Source organism: Microcebus murinus, chromosome X, assembly GCF_040939455.1.
Source record: "Microcebus murinus isolate Inina chromosome X, M.murinus_Inina_mat1.0, whole genome shotgun sequence".
In the NCBI taxonomy this organism is placed as follows: Eukaryota; Metazoa; Chordata; class Mammalia; order Primates; family Cheirogaleidae; genus Microcebus; species Microcebus murinus.
In genome coordinates, this window is record NC_134136.1 from 78,317,342 (window position 1) to 78,338,811 (window position 21,470).

The 21,470-nt window shown below is 41.5% G+C and overlaps 1 protein-coding gene across 3 annotated transcripts in view; it reads right to left on the bottom strand.

Moving 5' to 3' along the window:
• WNK3 (WNK lysine deficient protein kinase 3) overlaps positions 1-20,036 on the bottom strand; it is a 175,504-nt gene extending 155,468 nt beyond the window's left edge. The window contains exons 1-3 of one of the 3 annotated variants that reach the window (XM_075999465.1): positions 19,850-20,036; positions 19,125-19,666; positions 5,412-5,517 (exon numbers count right to left, since the gene is read on the bottom strand). The gene's annotated coding sequence lies outside the window, so the exon portion shown is untranslated. Of the gene's footprint in view, positions 1-5,411; positions 5,518-19,124 lie in introns of all 3 variants that reach the window. The other 2 variants (XM_075999466.1, XM_012782731.3) reach the window with 2 other exon arrangements.
• Between the last annotated feature and the right edge of the window lie 1,434 nt (positions 20,037-21,470).

The following is a 21,470-nucleotide window of genomic DNA, read 5'->3' on the forward strand; positions in this document are numbered from 1 at the left end:
AAACATTAGAATTCATAGCACCATGAGGATAAAAAAAGTGAAAAACAACCCATAGGCTGGGGGAAAATATGTACAAATTGCATATCTGATAAGGGACTGGTATCCAAGAATATATAAAAAACTCAATAATGAAAAGACAAATAATCCAATTTAAAAATGGGCAAAAGATCCGAATAGACATTTCTCTAAAGGAAATATATAAATGGCCAATAAATATATAAAAGATGTTCCAAATCACTACTCATTATGGAACTGCAAATCAAAACCACAATGAAATAACACTTCATATCCATGAGGATAGTTACAATAAAGACACCTGCACTCGAATGTTTATAGCAGCACAATTCACAATTGCAAAACTGTGGAAACAATCCAAGTGCCCATTAATACATGAGTGGATTAATAAAATGTGGCATATATATACACCATGGAGTACTATTCAGCTATAAGAAACAACAGTGATATAGCACATCTTGTATTTTCCTGGATAGAGCTGGAACCCAAACTACTAAGTGAAGTATCCCAAGAATGGAAAAACAGGCCGGGCGCGGTGGCTCACGCCTGTAATCCTAGCACTCTGGGAGGCCGAGGCGGGGCGGATTGCTCAAGGTCAGGAGTTTAAAACCAGCCTGAGTGAGACCCCGTCTCTACCATAAATAGAAAGAAATTAATTGGCCAACTAATATATATATATATATATATATAAAAAATCAGCCGGGCATGGTGGCTTGTGCCTGTAGTCCCAGCTACTCGGGAGGCTGAGGCAGGAGGATCCCTTGAGCCCAGGAGTTGGTTTGAGGTTGCTGTGAGCTAGGCTGACGCCACGGCACTCACTCTAGCCTAGGCAAGAAAGCGAGACTCTGTCTCAAAAAAAAAAAAAAGAATGGAAAAACAAGCACCACATATACTCACCAGCAAATTGGTATTAACGGATCAACACCTAAGTAGACACATAGGAATTATATTTATTGGGTATTGGGCAGGTGGGAGGGGGGAGGAGGGGACAGGTATATATATACATAATGAGTGAGATGTGCACTGACTGGGGGATGGTCACGCTTGAAGCTCAGACTTGAGGGGGCAGGGGGGCAAGGGCATTATATGTAACCTTAAAATTTGTACCCTCATAATATGCTGAAAAAAAAATACTCCAAAAAAAAAAAAAAAAGACAGTAACAAGCGCTGGGAAGCATGTAGGGAAAACAGAACTCTCATACATTGCTGGTATGTAAAATGATGCAGCTACTTTGGAACACAATCTGGCAGTTCCTCAACAAGTTAAACAGAGTTACCATACGATACCATCTACCCAAGAGAAATGAAAACATATATCCACACAAAAACTTGTACACAAGTGTTCATAGCAGCACCATTCACAATAGCCAAAAGGTAGAAACAATCCAAATGTCTATCAACTCATGAATTGATAAACAAAATGTATTATAACCATGTAATAGAATATTACTCAGCAATAAAAATGGAATATTGATACATGCTACAACAAAGATGAACCTTGAAAATATTATGTTAAGTCAAAGAAGCCAGAGGAAAAGACCACATACTATATGATTCCATTTATATGAAATGTCCAGAAAATACAAATCTATAGAGATAGAAACTAGATTAGTGGTTGCCTGGGGCACAGGAGCAGGAATGATTGCAAATGAGCATGAGGGATCTTTTGGGGGTGATGATAATGTTCTAAAACTAGACAGTAACCAGGGTTTTACAACTCTATAGATTTACCAAAAATTATTCACTTTTACATTTGTATTGGTTATTTTTATTTTAATATCTCAATAAATATGATGTCTCTCTTTAAGTAACCTAAAGTAAGACACTTTTACTAAAGTCAAAACCATAACATCTGGGAGGCCAAGGTGGGTGGATCGCTCAAGGTAAGGAGTTTGAAACCAGCCTGAGCAAGAGTGAGATCCCATTTCTACTATAAATAGAAAGAAATTAATTGTCCAACTAAAAATATATATAGAAAAAATTAGCCGAGCATGGTGGCACATGCCTGTAGTCCCAGATACTTGGGAAGCTGAGGCAGAAGGATTGCTTGAACCCAAGAGTTTGAGGTTGCTGTGAGCTAGGATGACGCCATGGCACTCTAGCCCAGGCAACAGAGTGAGACTCTGTCTCAAAAAAAAAAAAAAAATCACAGTATCAAATATGCTTTTTTAAAACTATACTACCAGCCAGGCACAGTGGCTCATGCCTGTAATCCTAGCACTCTGGAAGGCCGAGGTCCGGAGTTCAAAACCAGCCTGAGCAAGACCCTGTCTCTACTATAAATAGAAAGAAATTAATTGGCCAACTAATATATATAGAAAAAATTAGCCGGGCATGGTGGTGCATGCCTGTAGTCCCAGCTACTTGGGAGGCTGAGGCAGAAGGATTACTTGAGCCCAGGAGTTTGAGGTTGCCGTGAGCTAGGCTGATGCCACGACACTCACTCTAGCCTGGGCAACACAGTGAGACTCTGTCTCAAAAAACTAAAAAAAATAAATAAAAAAAAAAACTATACTACCTTCCTACCTTAATTCTGTCCACTCTCATCTTCAGCCTGGCTTCCTGGGTTAAGAACCCTTGTTTTAGAGGGGAAAAGGCAGACAACAATAAGATGTAATAGCTGGTAGCCTAAACAATGAATAAGAACAACCAATTTTAAAAACTAGGCCAAGAACTTCACCAAACATAATATATCTGGGGCCATTGTAGATCCAGTAGTTTCTTAACCATAAAACAGAATTTAAGAACACAGAGTGAGAGAAACCTGGAATCGAATCTTGGTTCTGCCTTTCATTCCTCAGAGGATATTTTAGGTAAATTATTTAACCTCATTCATTCTTTTTTTTTTGAGACAGAGTCTGGTTCTGTTGCCCAGACTAGAGTGCTGTGGCATCTGCCTAGCTCATAGCAACCTTAAACTCATGGGCTCAAGCAATCTTTTTGCCTCAGCTTCCTGAGTAGCTGGGACTACATACAGGCATGCGCCACCATGCCCGGCTAATTTTTTCTATATATTTTAGTTCACCAATTAATTTCTTTCTATTTTTAGTAGAGACAACGGGTCTCGCTCTTGCTCAGGCTGGATTTGAACTCCTGACCTTGAGCAACCCGCTGCCTCGGCCTCCCAGAGTGCTAGGATTACAGGCGTGAGTCACTGCGCCTAGCCTCATTCTTGATTTTATTTGTGAAGTCTCACAGAACTGATGTAAAAATATACATATAAAATACTTAGCACAGTGCTAGGCACAATATAATAATCAATAAATGAAAGCTTTTATTTTCTACCTCTTAATAACCCCAAAGGGCAGCACCATATTAAAGCACTATTCAACAATACTCCAGAAAACATTAAATGATCTTCAGAAGACTCTTTAGGAAGGCAGAAAAGTATCTAATACATTTTTTAAAGCTTGCCAGCAATAAACCATATTGGCATTGCTAAAGGGAAATGCTCCAGTGACCAGGATAATATCTGTTCTACATGCAGCAATGTAAAAACATAACTCAGTGAAAAAGTCTATAAAAACCAGGCTTCAAACTTGGAGTCTCTTACTAAGTTCACAGCTATATATCATAACCTATGTATGACCAGTTTTTCTTCATAAAACTATAAATACACTTATCTAAGCCTGAGGAGTATATATAAAGATAATTGAGAAAATACTTCTATAGAGAGTGAAATTACAGGAAAAATCTCACAAATCTGTTATCTATCTCTACTCCTTCAACATGTTTGATATACAGTCATGCACCATATATAATGACGTTTCAGGTAACAACAGACTATATATATGAAGATTATCCTATAAGATTATAACACCATATTTTTACTATACCTTTTCCATTATGTTCTAATGTGTTTCAATATGTTTAGATACATAAATATCATTGTGTTACAACTGCCTACAGGATTAGATACAGTAACATGCTAGGCAAGTTTGTAGCCTAGGAGCAATAGGTTATACTATTTAGCTTACCTGTGTAGGAGGCTATACCATCTATGTTTGTGTAAGTATACTCTATGATGTTCACATAACAACAAAATCACCTAACAACGCATTTCTCAGAATGTATCCTCATCATGGAGTGACGTGTGACTGCATAAGCTTGGAGCATTTGCATTAAAAATTCAAAATATTTTTCCCCCTGTAGATTACCATGATTCTAGCCATACGAAATCCAGTACTGATAAAATCAGTACTTTGTCATCCCATTTGTTGGCTCAAATAATTTCTTCGAATTTTATAACCAGTAATTGAAAGAACGCATATTTAAACAAAGCTACATAGTAAATTTTCCATTAACAATACTCTCTCTTTTCATATTTCATATTCATATCAACAAGCACTTACTTACCAAGTAAGTGCCAATGTGCCAGGCACTGTGTCAAGGTCTCGGGATAAAAGAACAAAAATCAGTCCTTGTCTTCAAGGAGCCTACAGTTTATCCAAGCTTAAAATATGCTACTGTTGGGCCAGGCATGGTGGCTCACATGCCTGTAATCATAGCACTTTGGGAGGCCGAGGCAGGCGGATCATTTGAGCTGAGGAGTTCAAGACCAGCCTGAGCAAGAGTGAGATCCCATCTCTACTAAAAAAATAGAAAGAAATTATCTGGACAACTAAAAAATATACATATATATATATATATATATATACATATAAATTAGCTGGGCATAGTGGCGCATGCCTGTAGTCCCAGCTACTTGGGAGGCTGAGGCAGGAGGATCACTTGAGACCAGGAGTTTGAGGTTGCTATGAGCTAGGCTGATGCCACAGCACTCTAGCCCAGGCAACAGAGTGAGACTCTGTCTAAAAAAAAAAAAAAAAAAAAAAGATATACTTGACTTCTGATTTAAGAAGGTGAATTGAACACCTATATCTCTTGTACTTTTCAAGACCCCAGAAAAGTGATGGTAAAGGAGTACAAAAGTATAAATCACAAGTCAAGGACCTAAATGGGAAATGGCATAGCAAAAACAAGATTTCAACAATTTCTTCCATTTTGAGAGAAGGGAAAAAAAGATTTTAACAATTTCTGACAGAAGACAAAAAAGAACTGATTGATAGCACAAATAAAGGATGCTACAACCTAAATTATGTAATAAAAAGTGTTCCAACGCAGGAGAGAGCAGACTTGCGGGGCAAAATCCTAGAGAGGCTCCACACATAAGAGAAGACTGATCCCACAGAATAAGAAAAAGGCTGAAAATAGAAATTAACTGAGGTCTAAATTATGACACAGTTGATGAGTCCTTCCCCCAAAAGAAATAAATCTCTGCATGTAGAATACCAAATTCAGTAAACTGATTAGATTTAGGGTACCCTAGAGCAAAGCTGTCTGCCTTCTGGCATTTGGGCCCTCCAACAGTAATAACCAGCTGCCCACACACTCACCTCAAAGTTTACAACCATTCCCAGGTACACAGAACTCCCAGTCAGCCCTTCTACTAGCTCATTCTTAAATATGAACAAATTCAGAAGACAGCCATTTGAAGAAAGCCTGCAACATAAAAGAGACAGATCAAGATAAAGAAAAATGGCTGGGTGCCGTGGCTCATGCCTGTAATCCTAGAACTTTGAGAGTCCAAGGCCGGAGGCACACTTAAAGCCAGGAGTTTCAGACCAGCCTAGGCAACACATCGAGACCCCATCTCTACAGAAAAATTTAAAAATTAGCTGGGAGTGGTTGCACATGCCTGCAGTCACAACTACATAGGAGGCTGAGGCAAGAAGATCGCTTGAGCCCAGAAGTTTGAAGTTGGAGTGAGCTGACACCACTGCACTCTAGCCCAGGAAAAAGAGTGAGACCTTGTCTCAAAAAAAAAAAAAAATGTCCTTGGAGTAGCTAAAGTAATTCAAGAAACCATTTCTATTTTAATGTTTAAAAGTAAAATACAATTTTATGGTTCAAAAATCAAATAAAGAGGTATATAACAGGCAGGTGCATTCCCAATTCTGTCTCCTATCCATTCAGTGCCCACTCCAACTAACAGGTAACCATTCATTATATTCTTGCATATCCCTCCAGAGTCTCTTTAGGCAAATAAGTAAATATGAACATATGTTCTCTTCTTCCCTTTATACACAAAACGTTGCATAGTATACACTAAACTGTTTTTACTGTCATAATAACTTAAGATACTTTCTTTTCTTTTCAGTACATATAGGTTTCTCATTCTTATTTTGTAGTATTCAAATAACATTGCAGATTTCATTTTACATACACACATACACACACACATACACACATATATATATATAAACTAGGATTACCGGATCAAAGGAAATTTGTATATTTTTTTTTCTTTTTCTTTTTGAGACAGAGTCTCACTCTGTTGCCCCGGCTAGAGTGCCCTGGCGTCAGCCTAGCTCACAGCAACCTCCAACTCCTGGGCTCAAGCAATCATTCTGCCTCAGCCTCCTGAGTAGTTGGGACTACAGGCATGCGCCACCATGCCCGCTAATTTTTTTCTATTTTTGGTAGAGACGCAGTCTGGCTCTTGCTCACGCTGGTCTCGAACTCATGAGCTCAAACGATCCACCCGCCTTAGCCTCCCAGAGAGCTAGGATTACAGACGTGAGCCACCGCACCTGGCCTGTATATTTATGTTTTAAACTTTTATTGGAATATACTTATATATCCAGAAAAGTACATGTAATATATGTGTATATTTATATAATGCTGCCAAATTGCCTTCCATGGGCATTGTACCAATTTAAACTCCCACCTGCAATGTGTGAGAGTATCTTTTACCCCACAGACTTAACAACAAAGAGTGTTATGAAATATTTTGATTTTTAACATTCTGATAGATTTAGATTTACAAAAAGGAATCTCAGTCTGGTTTCAATTAGCATATATCTTATGAGTGAGGGTAAGCATCTTTCACATAAACAATCATTAAAGTCAAGAATAAGCCAAAAATTCCTGCTACCAACCAAGGAAATAAAACAAGATATATGAATATGAGAAAGTAGAAGACAAAACTCAAAACTTGCAAACTATATGATTATCTATCTAGAAAACTGAAGCAAATCAACTAAAACACTATAATAGGAACTAACAAGAGAGCTCTCAGCAAATAGGCCAAAGACAAAATCAACATACAGAAATCAACACTCTGAATATAATTTAAAAATAAACAACTATCCTGTTCACAAGAGCAACAAAGCTATAAAATATTAATTTAGGAATAAACTCAAGAAGAAATATGCAATACCTATGTTAAGAAAACTAGACTGAGCACAGAGGCTCACACCTATAATCCTGGCACTTTGGAAGGCTGAGGTAGGAGGATTGTTTGACCAGGAGTTTGATACCTGCCTGGGCAACATAATGAGACCCTGTTTCTACAAAAAAAATTTAAAAAATTAGCCAGGTCTGGTGGCATGCCCTGTAGTCCTAGCTACTCATATAGGGAGGCTCAGGCAGGAGGATCTCTTGAGCCTAGGAGTTACAGGTTACAGTGAGTTATGATCATGCCACTGTCCCTCAGCCTGGTGACACTGCAAGGTCCCATCTCAAAAAAATAAAACAAAACAGAAAATTGTGGAATTTTACTGAAATACATAAACTGCACCATGTTCCTTAGAAAGACCCAATATCAACATCTTTACAATTCCCCCAACCCCTCCAGATTATTCCAAAATCCATGCAAATCCAATCAAAATCCCAAAGAGGCCTGGCTTAGTGGCTCATGCCTGTAGTCTTTGGGAGACTGAGGTGGTAGGACGCCTTGAAGCCAGGAGTTCGAGACCAACTTGGACAACATAGTGAGACCCAGTATCTACAAACAGTAAAAAAATTACCTGAGCATGGTGGTGTGTGCCTGTGTTCCTACCTACTCCGAGGCTAAGGCAGGAAGATCACCTGAGCCAGCCCAGGAGTTCGAGGCTGCTATGACCTATGATAACACTGCCATTGCACTCCAGCCTGGGCGACAGAGCAAAACTCTGTCTCTTAAAAAGAAAATCCCAGGCCAGGCCTGGCTCACGCCTGTAATCCTAGCAGTCTGGGAGGCCGAGGCAGGAGGATCACTCAAGGTCAGGAATTCAAAACCAGCCTGAACAAGAGCAAGACCCCATCTCTACCAAAAAAATAGAAAGAAATTAATTGGGCAACTAAAAATACATAGAAAAACTTAGCTGGGCATGGTGGTGCATGCCTGTAGTCCCAGCTACTTGGGAGGCTGAGGCAGAAAAGGATTGCTTGAGCCCAGGAGTTTAAGGTTTCTGTGAGCTAGGCTAAAGCCACAGCACTCTAGCCAGGGCAACAGAGTAAGACTCTGTCTCCAAAAAAAAAAAAAAAATCCCAAAGAGATGTTTTTTTTTTTTTTGTTTGTTTGTTTTTTTTATTTTGGCATATTATGGGGGTACAGATTTTAAGGTTTCAATAAATGCCCATTTCCCCCCTCCCCCCAAAAGTCTGAGTCTCCATCATGACCATCCCCCAGATGGTGCACATCTCACTCATTATGTATGTATATACCCACCCCCCTCCCCCCTCCCCCCTCCCCCTCCCACCTGCCCAATACCCTATTACTGTAGTACCTATGTGTCCACTTAGGTGCTAGTCAGTTAATACCAGTTTTCTGGAGAATATATCTGGTGCTTGTTTTTCCATTCTTGGGATACTTCACTTAGTAGTATGGGTTCCAGCTCTAACCAGGAAAATATAAGATGTGCTATATCACCATTGTTTCTTAGAGCTGAATAGTACTCCATGGTATACATATACCACATTTTATTAATCCATTCTTGGATTGATGGGCACTTGGGCTGTTTCCACAGCCTTGCAATCATGAATTGTGCTGCTATAAACATTCGAGTGCAGGTGTCTTTTTTCCAAAGAGATGTTTTTGTCCAAAATTGACAAGTTCATTCTAAAAAGAGTACAAGGAAAGCCAAGAAAATCTTCAAAAACAGCACTGACAATTTGCCTTACCAAATGTTTACATATAATATAGCAATAGTAACTTAAACAATGTGGTTTCAGAGCAAAAATAAGACAAATGGACTAATGAAATAGAAGAACCATGCTGAGTGTGATGGCTCACACTTGTAATCCCAGCACTCTGGAAGGCTGAGGCAGGAGGACTTGCTTAACCACTTCGGTACGGAGCATCAACTACAGTCGATAGCCACAGATGAACATGCACAGCCCAGTATCTACTATAGTTGATAGCCACAGATGAATGTGCACAGTGACTTTAGCCAACAGCTATGATATATGAAGGTACACAGCCAAGCGTCAACTTTAGCCAACAGCTGTGATATGACTTTTCTAATTTTTCATTTATCAAAATAAAATTGTGAACATTTAAAAATAACGTAATGAAAACATATATGTGTATGTTACCATTCTGATTTACAAGTAAAGCTGCCGGTAAAGTAAAGGAAGCTTTCAGTGCTTTAAAGCTTTCCTCATCACACAAGATAATTTCTATGTATCAATCACCTACTCTCCCATCCCTAATTAACACCTTATTCTGCCTAACCTTTAATAGAATCTATGGCCAAACTACATACAGCTCTCAGGCCAAACCCACCTCACTATTTGTTTCTGTGCAGCCAGTGAGCTAAGAAAGGTTTTTACAGTTTAAAGGTTTTACATTTTACATTTAAAAAATCAAAAGAAAATAGTATTTCATGACACATGAAAATTATTTGAAATTCATAGTTCAGTGTCCATAAAATAAAGTTTTATTAGAACATAGCCACAAATTCATTTACACATTGCCATGGCTGCTACAACAACAGAGTTGAGTCACTGGCAACAGACACTCCACAGCCCACAAAGCCTAAAATATGTACTACCTGGCTCTTTACAGAAAAAGTTTATCAATCCTTGCTTTATAATTTCCCAAAGAATTTCTCATCTATTAGTAGATCCAAATTCAACACAATTTCTACCACACTACTACTTTCTAAGTACCCAACCCCTGCTGATTAATCAATGAGTTTAGACATTTGGTGCTAAAACTTACCTGATGGGTAGAAACATAAAAGCTTTAAATTGGAGGGAAAACATTTCTCCATTGAGATACTTTGATTCCAGAAGTATATTAATAGAATATGCTGCATTTCACATGTATTTGTATAATTTACAAAGTGTACTTTATCATTTGATTAGCAAAGAAACCCTGCAAAGTAGGTAGGGCTTTTGTTTTGTTTAATAACAAATAAGGAAACAGATGCTTACAGACTTAAACAAGATCACACTGAGGCAAGACCAGACTGACTCCTACTCCACTAACATTTCCATTGGGGAACACAGTCTCCTTTCATAAGGAAAATACCTAGTTTTGTTCTGTTTTGCTTAGAAGCAAAACAGTAATTCATCTATTTCAAATAGTAAGAAATCAAAGATGTGAAGGGATCTAAGGTATACTAAGAATTTTTGTTCAATAATACAGCCAGTTTAAAGAATATGCTGAGCACTTGGGGAGGAGAAAAGGGTAAAAAGAGGTAGCACAAGTCAGAGTCTTTGCCTTCATTGCCTGGGGCCTCAACTAGGAGATCTTAGCTGGTCTCTTGACATTCAGTTTTCTATTCAAAGTCACCTCCTCAAAGAAGCCCTCCCTAACCACTTGAGCTAAATAAGCTCCTCCCCCAACATCCCAGCACCCTTTCAAAGTTTTCTTGTTTTTTTCAATTTATTTTTTTTAACTTTTTTTTTATTTCAGCATATTATGGGGGTACAAATTTTAAGGTTTCAAATAATGCCCTTTCCCCCCTCCCCCCACAAGTCTGAGCTTCCAACGTGACCATCCCCCAGATGGTGCACATCTCACTCATTATGTATGTATACACCTGTCCCCCTTCCCACCTGCCCAACAAAGTTTTCTTCTTGGCATCTATTTTCTGATATGATTTATTTGTTCACAGTCTGTCATCTTCCAATGTAATGAAAGCTCCAAGAAGACAGGGTCATTGCCTCTTTTGCTTCCTTTTCATCTACTCCCAACCCTGGCACATTGGAGGAATGCAATAAATATTTGTTGAATGAATGGTATATCTCAGGTAAGTTATACTCTACAATTGACTGGAACTAACAGCTTCAGAGTAAGTTACCAGTGCCTTTGTAAAGTTTGTTAGTCTACAGCCATACTACCCTGAAGGTGCCGGATTTCGTCTGATCTCGGAAGCTAAGCAGGGTCGAGCCTGGTTAGTACTTGGATGGGAAAAGGTTCTTTAGCACATATCTTCAAGGGTTTTTTCTCTTGCTAGAAACCTTCAAAGGCTAACTTTGAATGGAAATGCCACAGTAGCCAGCAGAACAAAAATTATTCTCTGGGCAGCAGTGGATATAATCAGAGCTAAACTATCACCTTGGGGCCGATTAAGCACAGACTCCCACACTTGTTTTAAAACACATCCACTAGGCCAGGCATGGTGGCTCACACCTGTAATCCTAGCACTCTGGGAAGCTGAGGCGGGAGAATCGCTTGAGCTCAGGAGTTCAAGACCAGCCTGAGCAAGAGTGAGACCCCTGTCTCCAGAAAAAATAGAAAAATTAGCTGGGAATGGTGACATGCGCCTATAGTCCCAGCTACTCAGTAGGTTGAGGCAAGAGGATCCCTTAAGTTTAGAAGTTCAGGGCTGTAGTGCACTATGATCTTGACTGTAAATAGCCACTGCACCCCAACCTGGACAACATAGTGAGACCCCTGTATATTAAATAAAAAGTTGACTCAAAATATTTGGATAGGCTCCAGATCTGAACAATCATAAACTATTAATATATAGCACATAAATATGATTGCTTTTAAGATATATCTAATGCCAATTTCTGGCTAAATAGATTAACTATAGGTCAAATCTGATTTTTTCCTAGTTTTAAGCAAAGTTTTCACCCTACTCAATTTAAGAACAAAAATACTCTTAATAAAAAAAATAACTTATGGCTGGGCGCACTGGCTCATGCCTGTAATCCTAGCACTCTGGGAGGCCGAGGCAGGCGGATCGTTTGAGCTCAGGAGTTCGAGACCAGCCTGAGCAAGAGTAAGAACCCGTGTCTACTAAAAATAGAAAGAAATTATCCAGATAACTAAAAATATATAGAAAAAATTAGCCAGGCAAGGTGGTACATGCCTGTAGTCCCAGCTACTTGGGAGGCTGAGGCAGAAGGATCACTTAAGCCCAGCAGTTTGAGGTTGCCGTGAGCTAGGCTGATGCCATAGCATTCCAGCCCCAGCAATAGAGTGAGACTCTATCTCAAAAATAATAATAATAAAAAAAAAACACTTATATAACTTTAACATAAGGGTTATCTAGCTTGCCATACAGAAGTTTTCTGATCATAAAAATTTTACTGACTCATAAGTAGCTTTAGAATATCCCCACACTTTGGGCCAGGCACGGTGGCTCACGCCTGTAATCCTAGCACTCTGGGAGGCCGAGGCGGGTGGATTACTCAAGGTCAGGAGTTCGAAACTAGCCTGAGCAAGAGCGAGACCCTGTCTCTACTATAAATACAAAGAAATTAATTGGCCAACTAATATATATATATAGAAAAGATTAGCCGGGCATGGTGGCACATGCTTGTAGTCCCAGCTACTCTGTAGGCTGAGGCAGAAGGATTGCTTGAGCAACCTCCCAGGAGATGGAGGTTGCTGTGAGCTAGGCTAATGCCACAGCACTCACTCTAGCCTGGGCAACAAAGTGAGACTCTGTCTCAAAAAAAAAAAAAAAAAGAATATCCCCACACTTCAAATCTAAGGCATGACCTTCAAAAATGCATTCAGAAACATTTCTCCCCCACAACTGTCCAAAGAGTTATTGAATATCACAAAATAGCTTCATTTAATTATATGTGCTTATAGTATTATAGATTTTATACATTAAAAACTTCAAGTTGGGCCGGGCGCTGTGGCTCACGCCTGTAATCCTAGCTCTTGGGAGGCCGAGGCGGGCGGATTGCTCAACGTCAGGAGTTCGAAACCAGCCTGAGCAAGAGTGAGACCCCGTCTCTACTATAAATAGAAAGAAATTGGCCGGGCGCGGTGGCTCACGCCTGTAATCCTAGCACTCTGGGAGGCCGAGGCGGGCGGATTGCTCAAGGTCAGGAGTTCAAAACCAGCCTGAGCGAAACCCCGTCTCTACCATAAAAATAGAAAGAATTTAATTGGCCAACTAATATATATAATATAAAAAAAAAAAAAATCAGCCGGGCATGGTGGCTCGTGCCTGTAGTCCCAGCTACTCGGGAGGCTGAGGCAGGAGGATTGCTTGAGCCCAGGAGTCTGAGGTTGCTGTGAGCTAGGCTGACGCCACGGCACTCACTCTAGCCTAGGCAAGAAAGCGAGACTCTGTCTCAAAAAAAAAAAAAAAAAAAAAAAAAAAAAGAAATTAATTGGCCAACTGATATATATATAAAAAAAAATTAGCCGGGCATGGTGGCGCATGCCTGTAGTCCCAGCTACCCGGGAGGCTGAGGCAGAAGGATCACTCGAGCCCAGGAGTTTGAGGTTGCTGTGAGCTAGGCTGACGCCACGGCACTCACTCTAGCCTGGGCAACAAAGCGAGACTCTGTCTCAAAAAAAAAAAACTTCAAGTTATTCCACATGCAAAAGAATGAAGCTAGACCCTTACCTCACACCATATACAAAATGAAATCAAAATGGATTCTGAGCTAAAACTATAAAACTCTTCAAAGAAAACATAGGAGTATAATAAATCTTCATGACCTTGGATCTGACAATGGTTTCTTAGATATAACACTGAAAGTACAAGCAAAAACAACAAAATAATAGATAGCTGGACTTCATCAAATTTTAAAACTTTTGTGCATCAAAACACCTTATTAAGAAAATAAAAAGGCCAGGAGTGGTGGCTCACACCTATAATCTTAGCAGTCTGGGAGGCTGAAGTGGGAGGACTACTTGAAGTTTGGAGTTGGAGATCAGACTGAGCAAGAAACAAGACCCCATCTCTACAAAAAAACAGAAAAAAATTAGCCAGGCATGGTGGTGCCCACCTGTAGTCCCAGCTATTCAGGAGGCTGAAGCAGGAGGATTGCTTGAGCCCAGGAGTTTGAGGTTACAGTGAACTATGATGATGCCACTGCACTCTAGCCAGGGCGACAGAGCAAGACTGTGTCTCAGAAAAAAAAAAAAAAGTAAAAGAAAAAAGAAAGAAAGAAAGGAAAGGAAAAAGAAAAAGAGAAAACACAGAATAGAAGAAACTATTTTCAAATCATATATATCTGGTAAGTGACTAGTAAACAGATTATGTAAAACTCCTGTAGCTTGGCCAAAAGATAACCCAATTAAAAATAGGCAAAGGATTTGAACACACATTTCTCCAAAGAAGATATGCAAATGGCCAATGAGCAGATGAAAAGAGTCTCAACATCATTAGTCATTAGGAAATGTAAATCAAAACCACAAGGAGATACCACTTCATACTCACTACGATGGCCATAAAAAAAAAAAAAAAACAGTAAGTAACAAGTGTTGGCGAGGATGTGGAGAAATTGGAACCCTCATACATTGCTTTGTACCCAGCCTACTGGGTATAAAGTATTCTTTTGGAATGACAAAAAAATGTTTTGGAACCAGATAGTAGTGCTAGCTGCACAACATCATGAAGTTAGTTAATACCACTGAACTACACACACTTTAAAATGGCAAATTTATGTTTTATGAATTGTATCACAATTTTTTTTTGAGACAGTCTTGCTCTGTAGCCCCAGGTAGAATGCACTGGTGTCATCATGGCTCACTGCAACCTCCAACTCCTAAGCTCCTCCTCCTGCCTCAGCTTCCCGAGTAACTCAGACTACAAGCGTACACCATGATGTCCAGCTAATTTTTCTATTTTTAGTAGAGTCAGGGTCTCAGGCTTGCTTAGGCTCGTCTCAACTGCTGAGCTCAAGCAATCCTCCCACATCAGCCTCCCAGAGTGCTAGGATTATGGGTGTGAGCCACTACACCCAGCCTTATCACAATTTTTAAAAGTTACTATGCTAAAACACAAAAAACAATGTGCTTCGTTTCTATTTCTATTTATCTCAACATTTTCCAAACCAAATATCTCAAAACAAGCTCTACCAAAACAATTAAAAATTATATCAATTCTACCTTTGAAGCTTTGAAAATTTCTGAATGAATGCCTTTATGGATATGCTTTAAAGTCTTCAAATATCTCCTAACCTCCTAACAGTATCATAAATTTTATGATCTCAACGATGAAAAATATCCACCCCTTTGGAAGAATTCTGGCTTTTAGCCAAGAGCCATAATCAAGTATATCTGCAAATAGAGCTGGTCTACTTATACTAAGATGAAAGACTAAAAAAGAAATGGTTTTTTAATTTATACACAATTCCTCCCCCCACAAAAACATGTATACAAAATTTAAGCCCTCCATTAATTATTTTTAATTCAATTATCTGACAAGAAATCTGATCGTAATATTAATATAACATTCCTCATTTTCTTTACTTCTGTCTACTCTAGTTCTTTGCACCCATTGGCTTTATCATTTACTGGCTAAGCAACAAACAATGTAGTAAAAACAGAAACTCTTCTACTTTATGGAAGAAAGTTAACACTGTAGAATAAATATATCAGCAAATGCAGACTTGTAATATGAGGATCAACATTGGTCTAGAAGTCAGAATTCCAGGGTCTACCACTTACTTTCTAGGGCAAGTCTTATTTTTCTGAGCTTCATTTTCTCTTTCAGATAAGGAAGAAATATCTTTCCTGCCTGCCTCCCAACCAAAGTACAGTTATAAAATTATGTACAAGGTATGAATGGGAACTCTAAAGAGGGACACCCAATCTAGTTTGATGGAGGATACTGGGAAAAGGAAGAAAGGGGAAGCAGGAAAGGCTTTCAGGAATAGTTGATGGCAGAAGTCTTAGAAGAATGAGTTCAAATTCAAAGGGAGGGGAAGTGAGATCATTCCAAGTAGAGAGGGGCATCAGAAGCAAAGGCAGTGAGGAACATCACAAATCTGCTTCTGTTATTCTCCTTTTTAAACAATCAAGGGTTCTTAACTATTTTAGGGTAGTCCTTCACCCTAGCCTCAACCTATGATTCCAGCCTCATCTCATTCCATTCCCCAAATATACCTACCATGTTTATACTGTCAAGCCTCAAAACTTAAATGTCCTTCCACTCTAGGAACACCTAGTTCAAAACCGGGAGACCACTTTGCTTGGCTGAGTTAGTATAAGATTTCCAGGCTCTCACAGTACCTCTATACTTCTACTGTACCATTTAATACACTAAGTATTCATCTCAATCTGAGAGACTATAACACAATATTAACTTTTATATTTGAACTGTGGGTAGCCAAAACAAGGATTACACTCTTTCCAACATCAAAGCAGGATAAAGAAAAACGGCATGGAAATGTTCTCAGATTTGCAACATTTCCAAGAGAATTGAATATATGTCAATAAAATTTGTAAAAATAATCACAAAAAGTTAAGAATCCATAACTATTAATCTTGACCTAGAACAGAAAGAGACCATCACAAGACATCCTTACCAGAAGATAAGTAATGTATTTGGAGAACAAAATGTCCAAGTAATCTGTTGTAATTTAAACTCACAATAAAAAGCAAGCGCCAATTTTCAAATAAGACAAATTCAGGCCAGGCACGGTGGCTCACACCTGTAATCCTAGCACTCTGGGAGGCCAAGACAGGAGGATTGCTTGAGCTCAGGAGTTCGAGACCAGCCTGAGCAAGAGCAAGACCCCGTCTCTACTATAAATAGAAAGAAATTAGCCAAACAACTAAAAATAGAAAAAATTAGCTGGGCATGGTGGTGCGTGCCTGTAGTCCCAGCTACCCAGGAGGCTGAGGCAGGAGAATGGCTTGAGCCCAGGAGTTTGAGGTTGCTATGAGCTAGGCTGATGCCATGGCGCTCTAGCCTGGGCAACAGAGTGGAGACTCTGTCACAAACAACAACAACAAAAAAGACAAATTCGGAAGACCAAAAAAAATCATGTATAATTATTTTAGCATTCAGAATCAGCTTTAGTGCATTTTTGCTATCTTTAATGCAAGCTACCTTTCTCTTGGACTATAGAGTTTAAACAATTTTTAAACTCATCAGGCCGGGTGTGGTGGCTGACGCCTATAACCCTAGCACTATGGGATGCCGAGGCGGGAGGATTGCTTGAGGTTAGGAGAGACCAGCCTGAGCAAAAGCAAGACCCCATTTCCACTGAAAATATAAGGAAATTAGCCAAGCAACTAAAATATATATTTTAAAAAATTAGCCTGGCGTGGTGGCGCACACCTGTGGTCCCCGCTACTTGGAAGGCTGAGGTAGGAGGATTGCCTGAGCCCAGGAGTTTGAGGTTGCTGTGAGCTAAACTGACCCCACAGCACTCTAGCCCAGGTGACAGAGCAAGACTGTACCCCTCCCCCCAAAAAAACTTTGGTTCTTCAAAAGACACATAATTAAAATAAAATTACAAAGCTGTCAACTGGGAGAGAATATTTGCAATACACAAAATTGACAAAGGACTGGTATCCAGAATATAAATCAAGAACTCTCAGCCGGGCACAGTGGCTCCTGCCTGTAATCCTAGCACTCTGGAAGGCTAAGGCAGGAGGATTGCTCAAGGTCAGGAGTTCAAGACTATCCTGAACAAGAGGGAGACCCCATCTCTACTAAAAGGAGAAAAAAAATTAGCTAGGCAACTAAAAATAGAAAAAAAAATGGGCATGGTGGCATGTGCCTGTAGTCCCAGCTACTTGGGAAGCTGAGGCAGGAGGATCACTTGAGCCCAGGAGTTTCAGGTTGCTGTGAGTTACCCTGATGCCACAACACTCTAACCCAGACATCACAGTGAGACTGTCTCAAAATAAATAAATAAAAAAGAAACTCGTCAATCCAAAGGATTGAGACTGCCTAAAAGACACCTGCTGTTTTATGGTCATACACTAAGCCCTCTTCAAAAAGTTCTCTTAGTATTACAACTTAATACAGATTTTTAAAAAAGGTAACAATGCCTCCCCAAAATTGGATGCAATCACTACTATACAGACAATTTTCACGACTCAAAGACTGTTTATTCATATAATTGTTTCAATCAACAGTAACTCTTTAAGTAGCCATACCAGTCGCATCTGTTTTGAGGGTTCAGTCTCATTTTAATGTCTCTCAATTCCCAAGATACAGAGATACACACGTGCAGGATTTCCACCAACACCCCACTACATAAATGTTTCACCACTATTAACTAAGCAAACAAAACCTCTTTCAGTACAGTGAAGCCACCTTATCACTTTCATTCTAACCCCATATCATCTCTTCCCCATCCCCAACCAGTCAATCACAGAAACACACATCACTCCTTCCCAAATAACACCTCTCAGTCTCCTTAAACCGAACACATTTACACAACCTGCCAGCAATATCCCTCACCCTATCAAGTCCTTCACACATCAACCGAACCTCTAAATTAAATCCACTCTTCCCTCCACACCATTCCCATCAATACAACCCACTGAACCCTTACTCAATTTCCCACACCCGAAGCGGTCTTCCCTTTCAGTAGCCTCAATCTCACTTAAATTCAGTCCTTTGTCAACCGTCTCCAGGTCCCCCCTCCTGAATCATCCTCACCTTCCCGGTTGCCGGGTCTTCTATCACCTCCCAAAGTTGCCACCCCTCAACAAAAACAAAAAAGAAAACAAAAAAACGCACCGCAACCTCAAACCTGCCCTACCCCAATTTCCCCCTCTTAATTTTCCTCTTCGACCATTCGGTCACGTCGATAGCAGCTCTGATATCCCCGAAGACCAGAGCCTGGCCTCGCCCTGTACCTATTGGTGAAGGCACTCACTCTGCCTCGGTCAAGTCGCCCCCTACTAGGGCTTTTACTCAGAACAGACTGTTGGCCGCCGCTGCCTCCTTCCATTCATCCCTGGCCCATTCATCTCACAGCCCGATCCCAGACACGCCCCCCGGCCTCCTCCCTCTCTTCCAGCGCCCAGGCCGGCTCGGGACCCTCACCAGATTAGAGGCTCTCAAATAGAGAGACTCTGACTCTTTCTGCTTCTCCCTTGCCCTCTCTCAAGCTTCCTCTCGCCCCTAGAAAAGCCACACCGTAGAATAGAACACATACACACATACCGTCTCCTCCTCTATCGCCTCCTCGGATGCTTCTTACTCCCCTCCTCGATGTCTCGAGCTCCGCTCCGCGTCGTGTGCGCTTGCGCGCAAGAGCGTCTCCCCGCGAGCCCACCGGGCCACCCACGACCGGTAGGTAAAGAGCGGGCGGGGTTAGGAGAGCGGGATATGAGCCCAAGCTCGCGCTCACCCCGGAGCTGAGCAGGCGCACGCGTACTCCAGCCAGGGAATTCAGATGGGTTGGAGAGAGGGGCAGAGGGGGGCGGGGAAGGGAGGGGAAGAAAGGAGAGGGGGAGGGGCGGAGAAAGCCAAACGGAGCAGCCCCAACTCCTAATGGCCCCTATCGCGGCGAGGTGCGGAGTGGCTAGCCAACTAGAGCGAGCGCACGCCTCCCCCGCCCTCTTCAACCCAGCGGGAGAGAGGGATGCGCGTCGAGTAGAAAGGCTTCTCCCCCTTCCAAAAAGAAAATCTCAGTGAGGAGCCACACGCGACACCTCCTGTGTTCTGAAGCTCTCGCTCTCTCCACAGCTGCCTTATCCGCACCTCTAAAAAAAGAAAAAAAAGTCCAAGCACATACTACATCCTAGCCACCCTCCACCCCACTCTCAGTTCTCAGCACGCCTCTAAATGCTGTAGCTCTGCTGAGATGTGGTACCCGCCGGCACCTTTTCGCCCGCCACCCCTAACTCCCTTTTTCCAACTTCCGGCTTTTCTCGCGAGACCCATACCTGCCGGTTTGGGGATTAGAAGTCGAAGCACAGATTTACAAATACCGGTCTCCCAGTTATGTTGCGAGGGCAACTGCCATAGCATGTCCCTCCCGCCCCCCAGGACTGCAGTGCGCGCGCGCGGGGGTTGGGCAACCACCAAAGCAGGGATGGGAAAGGGAAGCTATGAAGCAGATTTTTGACGGCATGTAACCGCTAGGCCTGGGCACGTGCCCTGCGCCTAGCGGACGGGTGCAAGGTACCCTGGGAATTGTAGTTTTTGTTCTCACCTCCAGTCCCACACCCAACTTCAGCCTTATTTAGGCCTCTGACCAGGAAGGGGATTACCGACGCCATTTTGCCAGGAACAATGGCCCTAGGCCCTGGCGTTGGCGGGTGGGGGGAGGGGACAATGCTTTTAAGGGTTAAGTTAACCTCATCTGGCCCCTCGGTGCCATAGCAACCTCTTCAGAAGCTTGTCTCCGCCCCCTCGCTGCTCAGCTGGGTTCTTAAGACTATGCGCATGCGCAAAGGCCACCTCCCACTGAGGCCCGCTCTTTCTGTCTTCCACCGTCCACCTCCCTGAGAAATTCCCTGATCCTCTAGCTGGTAGTAAATGCTGCCTCCTCCCAGCTTTCACTACGTGTCAACCTCCGCGCAGTGGCTTAAGAACCGCTTCCTGTGCTGTATCAGGCGTAGTACAGAATTGTTTATGTCATTCTCACATCAACAATCTCCACTGAAAAGAAGAGGAAACCTGGGCCCTAGAGGGGAAAATAGACATGACTTGCTCCATTTCACACAACTATGTGTGGAGGAGTTAGAACTTGAACCCAGGTGTGCTCACTCCAGAGCCTAGGCATTTTTCAGTCCCCCAGGATACATACATCTGGTGTAGCTGGGAAATGAAAGCTCCTAAAGGGCGTGATTTCTTTTGAAGGCCTCACAGGCCTGCCTTAGCAGGATGCCTTGAGGGTTGTAGGAGGCTGTGAGGGAAAAACTAGGCTAATATTTTCAACTGCCCGGCCTCAGGGCCCAATCACTGAGTTATTCACCTCTTCAGCCACCTTTTTTTGTTTTCCTGCTGTAGGCCTCAGAACCTCAATCTTTTTCATCAGCACCATCAATAAATTTAGGGTTCTGAAGTTGCCAAAGTCTAAATGGAGTGTAATAGTGGGAAGCCTTGTCTCTGCCCCCTCCTTCTTGAAGATCGCTTATTAATCCCAGTATTGCCAGAACATGTAAGGAAAGCAGACCATGGGCCTGATAAATTCAAACCCTCATATTTCAATTTTGACAACAGGGTAACGATAGGAGAACAATAGTCAGGGCTATGAGGTCCAGCCACTCCACCTGTGGAGATCTTCCTTCCTGGCCAATTTGGAAGATCAAAGTGTGGTTTCTCCAAATAGTGCCACCACTCTACCTTAAGGGTCCCAATTAGCCAAAGAATGGATGGATGGATGGGGTCTCTTACACTTCTTTCCTCACTGCCCCTGAAGATAGTCTCTTTTCCCCGTTCTTTTTTTTTTTTTTTTTTTTTTGAGACAGAGTCTCACTCTGTTGCCCTGGCTAGAGTGCTGTGGCGTCAGCAACCTCAAACTCTTGGGCTCAAGCGATCCTCCTGCCTCACCTCCCGAGT